This window comes from Notolabrus celidotus, chromosome 7 (genome assembly GCF_009762535.1).
Source record: "Notolabrus celidotus isolate fNotCel1 chromosome 7, fNotCel1.pri, whole genome shotgun sequence".
NCBI lineage: Eukaryota > Metazoa > Chordata > Actinopteri > Labriformes > Labridae > Notolabrus > Notolabrus celidotus.
The window spans coordinates 27,218,016-27,235,414 of NC_048278.1; the positions used below are offsets into that span (position 1 = coordinate 27,218,016).

At 41.7% G+C, this 17,399-nt stretch overlaps 1 long non-coding RNA gene across 1 annotated transcript; it reads left to right on the top strand.

Moving 5' to 3' along the window:
* The first annotated feature begins 2,094 nt into the window (after positions 1-2,094).
* On the top strand, positions 2,095-5,128 carry LOC117816338. Its single transcript, XR_004631931.1, has 3 exons — positions 2,095-2,198; positions 2,420-2,620; positions 3,020-5,128. It is a non-coding gene; the product is annotated as an uncharacterized LOC117816338 (long non-coding RNA).
* The last annotated feature ends 12,271 nt before the right edge of the window (positions 5,129-17,399 follow it).

Here is a 17,399-nt window from a genome sequence, read left to right on the forward strand (position 1 = left end):
AGACTCTGTAGGAAGTACAGGGCAAATTCAGTACAAAAAAAAGCAAGGTCGACTGGTGTTTAGCAACCCATTACTGGACCCACGACACTCCACCATTATCCCAGCCCTTCAGCCATGTTACTTCTATCTGAAAACAAGGTAGTGTAATTTAGAATGCATTTCAGGGCAATTAAAATTTCTCAGGCACAATTACTTATTCCCCCAGTGGGGCTGCCTCAATCAGTCTATGTGTGTAATGGGTTTACGGCCTTGACGCGGCAAACATGTCCTGCCTATCTGCCTCGTGCTCTTCTCAAGGCTGTGGTTATTAATTGTGGCTAAAGTTGATAAATAAAATCACCAGTGCTCTTAATGCTAATTAGTGTTTGAGATAATATTTATGATTTCATAAGCACATATTTTCTCCAAAGGCTCAGGCATTGTGCCCCCTATCCATCGGTCATAGGCTGTCTTGGATGTAATCTATCTTTGGGGAGAGGAGAGGCCGAAGAGGGGCCCGAGGAAACACAGGCAGTAAATACTATAGTACTTAGTGGGTACTTTGGGAGCTGGAGTATTTCAGGCAATTTATTGAGCTGGGCTACTAAAGTGAGATACAGGGCTTTATAGAAAGAAATATATATGATAAATAAGACTGTCTTTAAAATGTGAAGCATGCAAATGGATTAAATTTATTAGAACTGCAAGAAGTAATTATTTATAGATCACCACCAAGAGTACATGACTACCGGCATTTATTGGGGGTGCTCATATTTTCCAAAAAACTAATTCATCACCTCATGCAGTAGGCAGCTCGTGGGTAAACAAAAAAAGCCTACAAAGCAACTCTTCACATGCCTGTCAAGTACTAATTGGGAAGCAAACAAAGTTAGTGACCATATCCGAGATGATAGTGGAATATTGAGAAAATAAGAGCAAGATATTTCCTCTGAAATAAGTAAACCAAAACCAGTTTAAAGTGAAATTCGATATTATGACATAATGTGTTGGAATTGGTGTAAGTTCTGTTGACAAAAATGAATTCACAACTGGGAAAAATTTGGAGTACAGCAAAGTACCTCTGTAAGTCTGAGGATTTTGGTCTGTCTGGCAAGTTAGTGTCACATTAAGCAGATGCATGGTAAACAATTAAAGTTGAGTTAATGCTTTAAAAATCTTATATAATTTCCTAAATTGCATTTTTTTTTCTCCCGTGTCATTTTAGATATTGAATTAGGTTTTAAACGTTTGTTGCTGTATATGTCGGGTGAGCTTGATGTGTTAAAAAATGCATTTATTACATGGAATACCCACTCATCAAAAAATATATTTTCCAGCAGTGATTATAGCTGAAACACTTTCAATGTGATGTTTAAAAGCTCCAAGCAGTAAAAGTACAACACGTTCTCTGTCATGCTCATGTGGTTTCCACATTTGGGAGGTGTCTGAACCCTGGGGCCATTTGAAAGCACGAGGACTTCCTCTGGTGAACAAAGCTCTTAGGTGAATTTTCATTGGATTGTAGTTTGATGTAGTCTTTCACAGTTAAGGCCTGTGATTACATAGAGTGTTTTTGTACTAGCAGCGCCTATTGTTGTGTCAAACAGATTCTGCATTTTCAATTTATAAGATCCCAAGCGCAAAAAAAGCCCTTGGCAACAGCTGTTTCTTTATTGCAGCACTCTAAGTTGATAGCAGATCAACTGCCATGCTTGCCAATGCCACTTCTCTCTAACCAACCAATCAAATCAAGAAGGGGCGGAACTTCTGATATCAACGTTGTCGTTAACAATGACAGAGGTCCAATGACAACTATACAGGAACTAACCACTCTTGTTTTTTCAAGGGCACAATTTCCATGGCCAGAGCTTCTGCTAATGCTACAATACAGTTTAAATAAATTGTTTTTATGTTTCATTGTAAAATTCAGTTGAGTAAAAGCAACTTTGAAGCATACAGAGTATTTTCAAACAGACTTAAGGGTCACTACAAAGGAGAGCTAAAGTGCTATTAGTGGACACAGACCCTATTACTGATTAACCCTGTTAAAAAAAATCAGAGTTTCCAATACCAAATGCAAGAAATCCTTTTTTTTTTCCAGCAGGACTCAAAAAAGAAATGCCCAAAGACAGATTCAGTTGTGACACATAAAAGGCTTTTTATCTGCTGGATGTTTTGAAAGGCATCTGATAACCAGTGTCCCATAAAGACGTCTTCAGGTAAGGAAAAATTGACTATGTATGGCTTGTTTCTGTCACCCCAAAGTTACCAAAATATGGATTATTTTAGGTTTATGGATTAATTATACTTCATGCCGATATAGAGATATAGCAAATAAAGAAAAGGATTGACATTTTTTTGAATAAAAAAAGTCACAAATATGACTGTTATCATTTTTATCCTTTTTTTGGTCTCCATTGTAACCCATTTTTCACTGCAGCTTTGTATGGCTTGATCCATTCTGCGTTTGGAGTCCTCTGTAGCCTGCAGTGTGCTGCTGAGATGATCTTGACAGGAACCACTTCCTCTTGCTTGCCCGGTGTGCAGGCATTGAGAAGCACTTCAGCTACTTTTTAACATCACAACATGCTGGTGCCGGTGGCTCACTGGTCTGACTATTGATCCAAGTCACCACATCAAGGTGAGCATCAGTGCTGCAGAGTCCATTGTGGGACCTCATCCTGAAAGAGCGGAGCTGTCCACAGCTCTAGGCAATGCCCGAAAGAGTGACAAGTGCTGAAACCACTTCAAGGGGTCTAACAGTGCCCTCAGCCCTTTCTAGTCCCCGCTTCAAAGCCGAAAGCAGCCTCTGGCAGTTCACCCCCTCCTCTGTCTCCCTCCCTCCCTCCCTCTATATGGTCCTCTGGGGTAGCTAGCTGGTCCTGTTCTCCTCTCTCAGGGCTGTCAATGTCAAAGCATGAGTGAGTCCAGTCAAAGCTAGTCCCCCCCCTTCCAACACACACACACACTAACACACACATACACACTTGTTTTATTTTCCTTTCTCCCTTTAAGTTTTCTCTTTCCCTCTGATGCACAGGTCCCATCCCCTCTGCATGACTGGCCCTCTCTGACAAGTGGAAATCACAGAGATCCTGCTGGCAAAAGATGGAGAGTGAAGAAGACTTCAGAAACGTGTACCCTACAGCTATCACTGTCCTGAACTCAAGAATGAAGACACCAAGCACATCTTCTCTGCTATACACTATAAAAACTAGTGAGAACGTGTTCACAAAAAATGTAAGGGGGGTTTAAGAAAAAAAAAAAAGGGCTGTGCGGTGATTTTTTGACTTTCTAAGATAAATAAGTGATAAAAAAGGAGGGAAGAGAGGGTGCATTACTTTGCCAAAAGGGACCTTGGGTTTTGCCCTGTGGGCATGGCAACTTTCATTTTCCTCTTTCACCGTTCATATTCCCAGCTGGTTTCCGGAGTTATGATTGAGTTTCACATATTGGAGTTATATCTAGCAGCCAGACTTGTTTATCTGCTGGGGCTGATAACTGTACGGGCCTGAGTAGGAAACAGAAAGCGAAGGGAGGGAGAAGGAGAGTGGGAGGGAGATACAGACAGACAGACAGGCCACTCATATATTCTCATCTCCTCCAGTCTTTTCTCATTGATTTAGCATGTCTTCATCAACAGTCTGACCCAGGTACAGCTTTCTGTCTTTATCTCACACTGCAGCTCAGACCTCTGGTATGGACTCGATGGGAGCAACTGCAGAGCATGTCAGTCAAAGCAACAAAAAAATGGATTAGACAAGGCCAAAGGAGTGATTCATGGGGACATAAGGACGCCAGATTAAAAGGTTTTTATGCATTTATAATCAAAAAGTTGCGTTTCAGATGTCTTTTGTTTCCCAGATTAAAAAGTTAGACTCCATAATTTACTGCCTAACTCTGATAGCCATCTTTCTTCAATAAGAGACACACATTTCGTAAAATCCAGACAATTATGTTTAGATGCTCTACCATGCCCCCTGAATTCATTCAGAAACCATAGCAGGAATTTAGTACTGGGATGTAACTGGAATGAAACAGATAACAACCCACCATTTGACCAGCTAATAATCCCATCTTAAACTACAGTGTCATATCATCTTCAGGAAGGAGTCTGTCATCTTTAGGGACAGGAGGTTGAGTCTAGTTGAAAGGAAAGTGAGACAAAGAGACTCAGTGAAGGTTGAGAGAGAGAAAGAAAGAAAAAAAGGAGGACTGAGGGAGATCCAAAAGAGAGAGAGAGCAAGCAGTGCTCGCCGGACCCTGACTGCGTAGCGAGGCCTCAATTATTCATGCGGCAGTGCACATGTCAAGAGCCCACAGACAAGCACAACAGCAAGGCCGAGCGCAAATCAAACAGCGCATCCGTGGGTAATGCCCACAATGCACCTGGAGGAAACACACCTCGGCCCATTTCTCTGTTGTTCTCGTATAAAACAGAGAACAAGGCTACCTGAGCCCTGCCTGATTCTCCTCCAGAGCCAGGAGCTGCTGTAACACTCTTTGTTGTTTGTTTTTTTCACCCCCACTTTATTTACTCGCTTCGTTTTGCTGGCAGAGATGTTGGTGCCAGTGGGTTCCATCTTTTCATGGCTCATTAGTCCGCTGTTTCGTTCACTTTATTTCTCTGAACTAGCTATCATGCCCTTAGTGTTGTCTAAGTCCACTGCCTCTCTTTGCTGGTCCCCAACATGTCTACATTAACTACGGCTGAGGTTTGTCTCCTCAATTGCTGGAGGTTAACGGATAGCTCCAGACTTCCATTCTCATCTTGTCTTAGTTTATCGACCACTGCCTCTGCTGTCGACTTTATTTTTTCTCTCCATATTCTCACAAGCATGCTCCCAAAACTCGTGAAGACTTTTTTCAATATTATTGTTGTGCTGTTCAAGGCTCCAAAATAACAGGCAGCACAAGAAACTGCAGCTCATCATTCATAAAGCTGCTCCAAGCTGCAGTGGTCTGCATGTTTACTGTTTATTGTGTTGTCATGCTGTTTTAGAATAACCTCATGATAGAGCTAAGTTACAGCTCATGTTAGTTGTTATGTCTTTGTTGTTCTACTGTTTAGAGGTCAGAAAACCCGTTCCAACTGAAGAAATACATTAACAATTACCATGTAAATAAAATACGTTTGTGAAATATGTCATTTTCTGTGCCATTGTCTCTGATATTTTTAATCTTGTATATTTTTGTGCCTGTGAGGGATTAAGTTCAAAACCCTGACCCACTGCCACTCTCACTTATGGGTCAGCCTGTCACTGCCCTCTTTGATTTGCTCCCTTATATAACTGACAGGGAGCACTGATGGGTCACCTCAGGTCTGCCTCAGGCACACTCATACTGGGACAGATGTCTCCTATGAAGCCACACAGCCAACTGTTTTTAGCTGCTGCATGAGCCTAAAGAGCCGGCTGTCGGTAATAATAATAATAATAATAATAAATTTTATTTAAAGGCGCCTTTCTCTGCACTCAAGGACACCGCACAGATATAAATATATACATACACGAATTTACATTAAAGGAAACAAAATCAGAGTCAAAAATGAAAACAATATAAACTAACAAGGGGTAAGAAAAAAATAGAAACAATAACAAAATGACAGTGCAATTGGAGTCAGACGGAGTAAGCAGTTTTGAACAGATATGTTTTGAGTTGTGATTTGAAATGGGGGAAAGAATCTGTGTTTCTGAGTTGAGGTGGCAATGAGTTTCCAGAGACGGGGAGCAGAGCGGCTGAATGCTCGGCTCCCCATAGTGGTGAGACGGGCGGAGGGGACAGACAGGTGTATGGAGGAAGAGGATCTGAGGGAGCGGGAGGGAGTGGGAACATGGAGGAGGTCGGACAGATATGGGGGGGCAAGGTTGTGGATGGTCTTGAATGTCAACAGAAGGACTTTGAATTGAATGCGGAACTGAACAGGGAGCCAGTGGAGCTGTTGGAGGACAGGAGTGATGTGGTGGATGGAGAAGGTTCGGGCAATGATACGGGCAGCTGAATTCTGGACCAGTTGGAGTTTATGGAGGGATTTGTGAGGGAGGGCCGAAGAGGAGAGAGTTGCAGTAGTCCAGACGGGAAGTGACAAGGCTGTGGACAAGGATGGCGGCAGTGGTGGGGGGTGAGGGAGGGGCGAAGACGATTGATGTTACGAAGATGGAAGTAGGCAGTCCAGGTGATGTTATTGATGTGTGATTGAAAGGATAATGTGCTGTCAAGGATGACACCCAGACCTCTTAACCTGGGGGGAGGGGGAGACGGAGGAGTTATCAATGGTGAGTGAGAAACTATTGGATTTGGATAGAGTGGATTTGGTGCCAATGAGGAGAACCTCGGTTTTATTACTGTTTAATGTAAGGAAATTTAGGGTGAACCAGGTTTTTATTCAGAGATGCAATCAGTGAGGGAGGTGGTGGGAGAGTGGACGAGGGGTTAGTGGTGAGGTACAGCTGGGTGTCATCTGCGTAACAGTGGAAGTGAATGTTGAATTTGCGGAAGATATTACCAAGGGGAAGGAGGTAGATGATAAAGAGGATGGGCCCCAGGACAGAGCCCTGGGGCACCCCTGTAGTGACGGAGGAAGGAGTGGATTTAAAGGACTTGAGCTGAGTGAACTGTGTGCGGCCAGAGAGGTAAGATGTGAACCAGTCTAACGGAGTGTGGGTGATACCAATACCAATAATAAGCAGAAAGATCTAGTTTTTACTCTTGTGCTATCACCTTAAAATGCCTCTGAATACATTTTTAAACAACCAATCAGATGTATTCCCATCCTGACAGTTGAAATATGCTAAACTGGCTGTGGGAGGGGAAATCTTCTTCTTTGAGACTTTTTTTCCGAGCAGTGAATCCCATTTCTTCCTTCCGAAGCGGCTCAAACCTGCAGTAAGGCAGTAATCTAACATACTGTACTTCCCTCAGAGGCTGCAACCTCAATTTAAAAAATATACACAAGGGAAGGCACGCAAGCTGTTTGGGCCACTCTGATGTCACTATTCCCTCTCCTTCATTGTTGCTTGGTCATACAACATAGATACATCTTGGTCTTTTGTTTTTGGTGGTTGAACCAAAAGGACACTTAAAAAGAATTAGAAGGACTTGTTAAGACATACCATAAAGGACCGTGTTCTACTTTTATATTAGCTGCTTAACAGTAAGACAAGCGTCACAGGAAATTGCCATCAATCGCTTTGCTTCAGAGAAGAACGTTGTCACACTGATGCAGCACAAACATCTGGGACTGGTGGAGAGTTTCCATGAGCTGAAGACCTTCCTTACTTGCATTAGTGCTTGCACGGTATCCTTGTTTTAGGCTGATGTATGACATTACAAGCTGCACATAAAAACAGATACTTATTGTTCACTGAAGTTCAAAAAACAAAACTTGTACCTTCCATCTACCCGCATTGTGCAGAAAACAAGGACAATACAGAGACAAAAATATATAAGCACTCATTCTGTTATGGGATGATACCATGCTGCATATTTTTCCTTACTAAGACATTTACCAGCTGGCCACTTTTCTCTTAAACTGCAAGCAGCCTTACTTGGTGGAGGAATATAAGAAAAGAAATAGTGTGAGTTGAATATCAATCGTGTTGTTTTCTTACATCTACTGCAAGCAGTGTACACAGGGTTCAACATCTGCTTGAATAGCTGCTGGGTTAATAAAGCTGACAAGTCAAATAGAAGGAAATGGGTAAGGAGAAGTATTATTTGGTGTAAATTTTTAGAAAGCTTAAGGGGTAAAGGATTTTTAATAAGTATGAGTATGAGGCATTTGGAGCGTAGGTTCTGTCTTAAAGCAATACTTACATGCCATGTATAGACAGGAGGAGCAGTTATGGTAACTGAAAACTTTTGTAATGTACTTATGGGTAAGTCAGTGTTGCTTTAGTATGTGGAGCTATGCCTCAATAATATACATCGTACTGCAAATAGAGGGCAAGAGGCTGCTTGGTAAAATACATATGAAAAGATGGCAACATGTCTCCTGTTGAACAAAAGTGAAGGTAAACTACTTTCTCCTGGTGCTGACATCTTGCACATTTGGAGCAAGAGTCTGCACAGAAGGAATCTGCTCTCAGAGCTGATACCCAACCTTCAGTTAACCAAAACACACATATACAATAACTTACCAATTAACAGCAGTCCACAACAGGACAGCTTCTTGTGTTGGTTTGAAGCAGACACTCGTGGTTATGACAAGTTTAGTGACCCTATGTTGATGTTCAGTATGTTTTCTTGTTCTCTGCTCTGCTAATCCAGTCTGCGCAAGCACCTCAGGAGCCACATTTGTTACCAGAGTCATCAAGCATGTCACGTCACCCCCTTTTTTTTGCAACAAACAACTCACTTAAGTTAAACTCAGATGACTTTGAAGATAAATCAGCATGATGAGAACTAACTGTAATAAAGAGACCTATGTTTGACCAAAAAGCTTTGACATTATTTTTTTTATTTTAAGTTTAACCCATGTCTCATCTGTTAACATGGAGGAGACAGGGTTTATGATATGTTCTGCAGCCTATCAGTAGGGGAGCACTCAGTTTTTTGGCTTCCACTTTTGGATGCTGGCATGTCGTCCACCTTTTTATGGCAGCCTATTGTAAGATATAATGCAACTGTAGTGAAGGTAAGATACATATCATATACAAAGCTGAGGGTAATAATATTTTAACTCTATTGTTTTACATGTTATACTAAGAAGTCTTTGAACCCATATTACCACACTGGTTACAATCCTACCATCTGTTACAAACAACAATATTGTTTCCTACATGTGATTGCCACTTCTAGGACATCTGTTACACTTGTAGCAAGATGTCTTCATAACTGCACATTGGTTCAGGATGTCAGTGTGGAGTGGGTTAAAATAAACATGCTGTGTTGCACAATGTGCTGCATGTTGGTCAGGATCAGGGTACAGATAAGGATAAGATTGTGGTCCTTTTCGTCATTATATCTGCTGAAAATACTTATAATAATATTAGTAATGATGACTGTACGTCTTCAAAATGAAGTAAAGTTGTAAATCTGTGTTGAGAAGTAATTATCACAAGCTCAGTTAACCTCCAGGCACATAGACCCACCCTCACTGAGGTGGCTCTGGCCAGACAAAGATGAACAAGTACAACACCCACATACACATCTACACACCTTTTGCTACATCTCTGCAAGCAAGCAAACAGACCCGTTCTACCAAGTAAACACAGTTGGCCATGCCGGTCTGCTGTGTGGATTGTGCGAGCCAGCGCAGCGGCATGTTGCCCTGTGATGGCACCAGTGAGCTGCTTTATCAGCATCCCATCATTATGTTGTGTTAATTAGGTCCCTGTGGCTGTGGCTGGCTGGTAGCAGTGGCTGGTCCCATGAAGGGGAATGAGTGGATTGGGCAGAGACAGAAAAGGAAGGGGAGGTCCTCACAGACATAGTCACATTAACATGCTCTCAGCAATGGCACCAAACTGAGATACAAGCATGTCATAATTAATGCTTGTGAATTATTAACGCAGCTGTCCTCGGCTTTAGAGTGCAAGCTCTGGTGATTTTGCATGTTTACCTGCGGCCTCCTGTGAATTTCAGAGCACAACATTCACTCTGAACCGCCTCCTTCACATTCCTCCAGCATGAGGACGAATGTCATCATCTGGAACCTGGAGTAAAGCTCAGCTGCTGTAAGGCCCCAGCCCAGCCGTCCTGTGTGCTCATTAGCTCGGGCTGAGGTCAGAGGGTCAGGCAGAGGAGAGCTGCAGCATGCCGGCCCCTTGGTGCACAGGGGCCAACACGCTGCAGCCCAGCAAGGCCCCTGCCACTGTGTTATTAGCTCACAGTCATGCTGCAGAGGGCCAGCACGGGTCGCACACTATGGTCCACTGCAGCTCCTGTGAGAATCCTACCCACACACATACACGCACACGTCCACACACAAATAAACACACGCTAAGCTGTGAACTGCAGAATACAAACTAGAGTACATTTTGAGTGCTTCCTGGAGAGAGGGAAAACTTGCACCCTCACTGACACACATTGAGCCAACATAAAATGGAAAAGCTGAGCGGTATTAAGATCCATATTGACAGAACGGAAATCCCATAAGCACCCCACTTCTCTCTGTATGTCAAATATTCCTCTAGGTGCGGATCATTCACTTTTATTACCTTGCTTTAAAATTCAGTTGCACAAGAGAGTTAAGTCTGTCTGTGAAATCAAACACACACATCTCTTACACATTCTCTGGAGGTACGATTCCTGAGGACAAATTCTTAATAGTTGTGACTTTATGAAATATATTTCAGAAGTTTGATGCACAAATGAGTAAGTGGGTTTTACTCCTAGTCTGTTACATATTTAAACTTTACTCCACTAAAAGCATGTTACTTTATAATTCATGATTTCTATTTTAAGCATGTAAAACGTGATCTTTTTAGAATAACAAATGTATATCAAGCGATGACCATTAGCTTCAGCTTAACCAGTTAAAACAGCAAAGGGTACTCACATATGCATGAAGTAAGTCATCCAACAATACAAATAAAGAAATATAACACTCCTTTAAAGCTGCAGTCTGTGGGATTCAGTGGCATCTAGCTGTGAGGTTGCAGATTGCAACAAACTAACAACTCTTTTTCCTCTTAACCTGGCAACACAGGCCACACAGGACAATCTACAGTGGTTACAAAAGTCAGGTTAGGTGTATCCATGGTCTGTCCTTCAGGGATTTTGTAGCACATTATGTTGCAACTTGGCAAGTGGACCCAGGCTGTTTTCGAAACTGCATACTATACTAGCAGGACCTAGTATGGGTGTTTAAAATAACTGTTCAAACTCTAGAGGGAGAAAGCTCTATTAATCCAGCTCCATTTGGTAGAGCCCTGGCTTAGACTGAAACTGAGGAAGAACTACCCAACACAATATCATGTCACCTTGAGGTGCTAACTTGTTTAGGTGTATTTAGTTTTCATATCAAATATACTAAATCTAGGTCAACCTTTAAGTTGGAGAAAAACGGAACACTTTTACCCCAAACAGGAGGGCCATGGCTTGGATTGGAAACCTCATCCCTTCAAGGCAAAAGTGCTATATTATTCTAACATGCCACCTTGAAGAGTTTACTTGCACCTTGTCGAAGTAGATAAATAATAAATGCTACTAATGTGTGTGCATAGTGTGTTCATGACGACCCTTGCAAAACTCTGTGCCCCTGTTTTGGCCACCTCATTCACAAAATTATATCTCTGCCCCTGTTTAAATCATAAGTGGATGCTATAGAAGCGATTCTACTGCCAGCATGGCCATTTGGTCTCATTTTAAGAAACCAAAAACACAGCAATCCTAATTTTCAGGCTAATATAAAGAAATACATGAAAAAACAATGTTCAATGTATCTCATTTCTGCATGGATCCAATAAATCATTCAGACTAGTTCATCAAGGCCATTTAGCTGATAATGCTGACATACGATTTTACCTGCAGGACTCTTCATGATGCATTTCTACATTAATCCTCCATAGCTGGAGTGTGAAGCTATTCTGCAACTTTTACACCTCAGATCACATGACCTTGTTCAGAAGAAGTAGAATTCATAACTGTCATGAAGTTGTAGACTGTTAATTTTTATATATATATGTGTGCACATATGAGTAAATACAATTTTCCTCCTCGTGTTCTGAAATCTATGGTTCATAGTTCAGCTTTCACTCCATTCTATGGAGATGCCATTATGAACACTTTTGGACTTTGAATTGTGCCCTTGGTGTCACACAAAAACTTTTACAGTTTCTCTCATGAGATATCTGTCACATAAAGTGTGTCTGTAGTTTTCTTGAACAATAGATCCGTGCCACAGGTCAGCAGAGATCAAACTTCAGATGTATTCTGAAAGATTTTCTTAAAACCTTTAAATCTAGAGGATCTGATTTGAGGAGCCATGATCACCCCTGCTGAGATCTCATGCTCCTTTTACTTATGTAATTTAATTTGATCTTGCATTGCAGTGTTGCAGCACTTGTGATGCTTTTCAGAAAATAAAACAGTTTTACACTCAGTCAACTACATTATTTATGCATCTGAAGCAATGAGGGAATAAATATGCCTTTTGAACACACATTACAGAGGCATGGCCTGACAAGTAGCAGTTTTATTTTTCCTTTTACCACCCTATATAGGCGCAATAAGACTCCCCCCTCAAGACATTTAAATTGCTAATCACCTCATAGCTTTAATATCATAGAGACAATAAATAATTTAGACAAATGTCCAGTCGGCATAATTCATTAACTCTCGCTCAAATCCCTCTTTATTTCCAATCTGTCCAACCTTGAAACACTTTAATCCAGTGATGTTAAACGAGATAAAATCCTAATCATGGCAGCAGTGCCTGTTTAAACCAGATCAAGGACAAGAAAGACTACAGGGATGTAGCATGGATAGCCATTTTGAGGCAGAAGGAGGAGGAAGAGGAAGAGAGCTGTAAATGGGACAAATCCTCCCAGACCCTTGGTGCTTTGTGGTCGGGTGTATTTTAAACCCAAGGACCATTAATGTCTTCATGAGTTGAACAGTAACCTTTAATGCCCAGAGAAGAAGAGTATGACAGACAGGGTTGACTTAAAGTTTCCCTTCAAGTGAGGTGAACATAGAACAGAGATATTGATACACATTATACATTTTTGATGTATGAAATATACCTCTTAGGGGGTCTTTTGTATTTTACAGTAACATCAACATTCATGCAATTTGTCTGATAGCACCCCTGGAGCTGAATGCAACCCAACGCAACACTGTTTACCATCTGTGCATTGCTATCTGGCCCTGTCCAAGCATTGGAGCATTTTACGTCACTCTTGCATCAGTGAATAAAGAAGTCATGTTTGTCTTTTCTCCTTTGCATGCGTACACTTGAGCTACAAGTGTAAGCAAGAAGTAAGTGAAGTTAAATTAAGTGCCACAGAGAAGCTAGGACTGTGTGGTCAGGGGTGAAGAAGTCACTTTACAGAGGTGAAAGTGCGGTTTGATCGCAGACTAGTGTGTGCCCAGAGGACTTTGGCTGGGCGTGGATGCCATTAAGAGGTGTGGTCATATGTGTGCTGGTGGATGGTGGCCAAAAATGCTACCCGTCTGTGTTTGTGCAGCAAAAAGACAGCATGCTTTTGACATAGCCACAACCTTCAGTGCCCTTCCCGTGCACAGCCACCTTAGCCCGGCTGCAGAAGTACAGGAAAACCACTGCAGGAATAACAAGTCAAAGATGTTGGATAAAATCAAGTCTCTATCCGCAAAAGTCAAGAATCACATGAAGAATGTCAATGTTTGTGCAGAGAGAGAGAGATAGAGAGAGAGAGGAGAGAAAGACATCTTAAAATATACATTTATTCAGAGCCTGTGCAAGATCAAACAGCAAAATTGATCTGCTCTTCCTTCAACCCTTGCTCCGCTCCCTCCTCTCAATTCCCCTTCTCACCAAGTATCGACTTTCCGCGTAGGCCATCGCCATGACGACCCCAGCCTGGCCTGCTGTCACCTCTCCTCAGGGCAGAACCCTGACTATTATGGGATAGGGTTCATTTGACTGCCTTGGGCAAAGATGGGTTGGGAGAAGCACACAAAGCCCCATTCAAAAAACACACCCTCTCTTTCACACACATAAACATACACATATAATCACAAACTCCTCAGCCGGGCCCTCTTGTCTTACAGTAGAGAGCCACTGTGTCCCAGAGGCCTCCTTCCGGCCGCAAAGTACAGTCTAATCATGGCACTGCATGTGGGGGCAATAGTAATACAGCTATTCTCCAGGACCTTCTTGTATTGATCCGTCAGGAAATCAGATTACTCACTGTGACCCATCAAATTTAATTAATCTGTCTGCTCCTTTAAACTGCTTCTTTGTGACACTTCTTAAAGTAAGGAAATGTCCGGACAGTTCTAAAAAGTTATAAAAGCAACAAAGATGTTTTATAAAGAATGGAGGTGACAGGTTTGTCGGGCATGAGAACTTAAATAACATTCAAGTCAAATCTGTATAACAGTAAGAAAATTGACACAATGACACGTTTCCATTGTAAGGATTCAGAGAACAAAAATCATGGTGATAACATTTTTAAATTCAATTAAACTAACGCCAACAAAAAAAGGCTATATTGACAAAGTATGAATCTACCTCTTAATAATATCTGGCTTCTCTTCACCCAACACCAATTCCTCCAAATCATGTACTTAGAAAGGCCTGCAGATATAGTTGATTAATAAGACTAAGTAAAAGTAAACTAAAACAGGAGGGTGAGGGGAGTTTTGCCAAACGTTACACAGACAGGAGGACACAATGCATTTACTGGGGACTATTTGTTGTCAGGACCCAATACAGGTTTTGCATGTTTTTGAACTGCAGTTCCTTGAGTGTCCTCTTTAGGCTGGTTCCAAAAGTACCGGAAACATCATACACACCAAGTAGTCTGGATAGCTAATTTCTCGATCGGCACACACAGTACGGGGGGTTAATTTTTTCATAACGCAGCAATTTTGAAGATATTAAGATCAAGTTTTTCATAATGAAAGTCACAGCTGACTTGATTGACAGGTCGGAACACTGTAGCTGTCAGCTAGGAGGCTCAAAGCCCGCCTCTTTACCTCACAGTAGCTCGACAGAAGTTAGGTTGAGTTAAGCATATCCAATATGGCTCCTGCTGACGATTGGCTTCAAAACAGCGCTTCAGAAACAGATGGTTGACGTCACGAACACCACGTCCATTATTTATACAGTCAATGGACGCGACAGATATGTGTTCTTCTGCCTGCAGCAGACTTCTCCTAAATATTGAAGAAAATGGGTAAAAAAGAGGCGGGGCTCTGGATGGTGAAAAATGTAGACTGTTGAGCCTATGATATCATCTGATTCAGACAGATCCTAAAGTACTGTTGTTACCAAGTCCCACTCATGACACTTGCTTTCTCAGTCCATGGGCATGGGAACAAATTTACCCACCTGCACCATCAGAGAATTTTGGATCTCTCCTGCTCTCCAGTGAGCACAGAAGTTTCTCCTCTCTCCTTCTGTCTGTTGAGTCTAAATCTTCCTGAGTAATCTCCTGTTCATACAGGTATCCTCTTGTATCCGCAGTAAATTGCATGTCATCATCACGGTCAGAATCCACATTTTGTAGTTTGGTTGTATTTTTGTCTCTTTTGAAGCCTGCAGACTCAAACAGCTGATCAGTGCTCTGCAAGCAGATGAACAAGTTGTCAGGTCAGAGAATTGTGAAAAACAAATGGGCTTTTAGTGAAAAGTGAAATGCTGAAAAATCTCTACATAGAGCATTCATTTGCATTGACAGTTTGGGTTTGTCTTTCCCAAAAATTAGCTACAAGTAACATGGTAAAGTTGACCCTGTCTGCAGCAGTTCAGTCATGCTTTTCTGGCCAGTTCTCTGGACACTTTCTCAACAAAGGAGCCGAGCTGACCAGCTTCTCCTGAGGTTAATACACTTACAATTAACAACTTCCTCATACAAACCCACTTCAAATATGTTCATAAATTAACTGATTAGTTAAAAAGAAGTCTCCCTTTAAAAATAAACTACAGCACTCATGTATATTCTAATAAAAGAATAAATCACTAAGGGCAGAAGAGCAACTAAAAAATGTACAGATCTACAGACTCTGGTATAAACTCTCAAATACATTGTTAATTGATTTTCTTTTATTTTGTTCATAAGTGTCTTTTATATACAGTATGCTTTTTTTAAATCATTGAACTTAGCATCAAAAAGTCAGACAACATTGAAGCTGAAGCAAAATGACACCAACGTGAGAACAGCAACAATAACACAGTGTCGAAATACAACTTGAACCTGAGTCATTCATATGATACATTATCTTTATAAGAACATTTTGGTTCAACAAGCTCAAGGCACCAACCAAGGAATAAACTGCATGTAAAGAAACGTGGAAGAGTGTAATATGCTTGGGAGTTCATTCATTCAGTCACTGAGAATAGTTAAGAGACTACGGAGTCAAGTCCTTAACACAATCCATTTGATGAGTGAGTGAAGAAGTGCTGTTGTGGCTGGATGGACGCTGGGTTTGGTCCAGTGGTGCAGACATGGAAGCAGCAGCTCCTGTGGAGGCAGATCTCAAATTGGTCAGAGAGGAGGATCAATAGCAGCAGGAGCAGATAGAGAGAATGATGGGCATTCCCAGGCATCTCACCGAAGTAAATTACATTAGAAACTCAGACACAGATTCATCATGAAGAAAGTAGAGGACGGAAGAACAAACAGCCGGAGGGAGTTTTTCTGGGATCAGTTAGCGCTTAAGTTATGGACACTTTCAGATTCAGAAATATCAGGTCATGGTTTGCAAAAAGTCTGGGGACGTTTCAGGTGGAGATTTTTGATTCTTATTGTATGAGGAGAAATTTAGAGGAACAGCTGTTGTTTGCCTTTTTTTAAATTTAATTTTGAATAGAGAAGTGTATGGCAACTGTATTAAAGAGCAGAATCTTGTTTGGTAAATACCAAGAATCCCTTGAGGAAAGAGTAATATGCAATATGAAAATAAAGAAATAAAATCTGACAGTGATTTTCTTCTAAATCAGTCTAGTTGCTAAGAGCTATAGTGGAAGGGCATGCATTTCATTTGCTCCAGAAAGAGTGGCACTACTGGACAAACAACGTTTTCCATAACAAGAACATTTTTAGAATATATGTAAAGGAAAGATTGTATACAAAATATTTCAAAAATATACATGGTACTAATAGTCCTTCTTGAAAAAATGCCCCCTGAAAGAAATTCTCTAAATGTTAACATGAAATGTTAACAAAGTGAGAAACTATGAACTAAAGGGGCAAGCAGCTTAAATGTGAACAGTGTGTACATGTGAAGTTAGTGTAAAAAGTGACTAAGGTCTTGTCAAAGTGGTTCTTGTAATATAGGCCACAAATTTGATTCAAACATATCCTAGCAGAGTATTTTCTGTGCTCCAATTCCTTGACCTAAAGCTCCTCCTGTGGCCAAAGCTCATCAACACTGGACGTCTTTTTTAAAGGCTGTCTGCTGGTGATCACGATCTCTGCTTCTCTGCACTCCGTCATGTTGGGTCTCTGCCCTGATGTGACAGTGTAAAAGTAGGTGACCAGTGGGTGGCCCCCACAAGAGCCAGCCCAGAGGTCAGTCGGTCACTGTCCCTACGAGGCAGCCCTGCCGCGGGTCACCTGCTGCCCGCTTTCCCCTCGTTATTTATCTCTCCCTGACAGTCCATTCCTCTTCCTGTCAAAGCCCCTCCTCTTCCATCTCCTCATTTTCTCCTCTCCTCTGCTGAGTTTGGCACCACTCCTCTGATCCTTTCGCCAATAGCGGCTACCCAGGCCAAGACGTGCTGAGTCGACCCCTTTGCATCACCCCCGTCCGGGTCATGTGACATT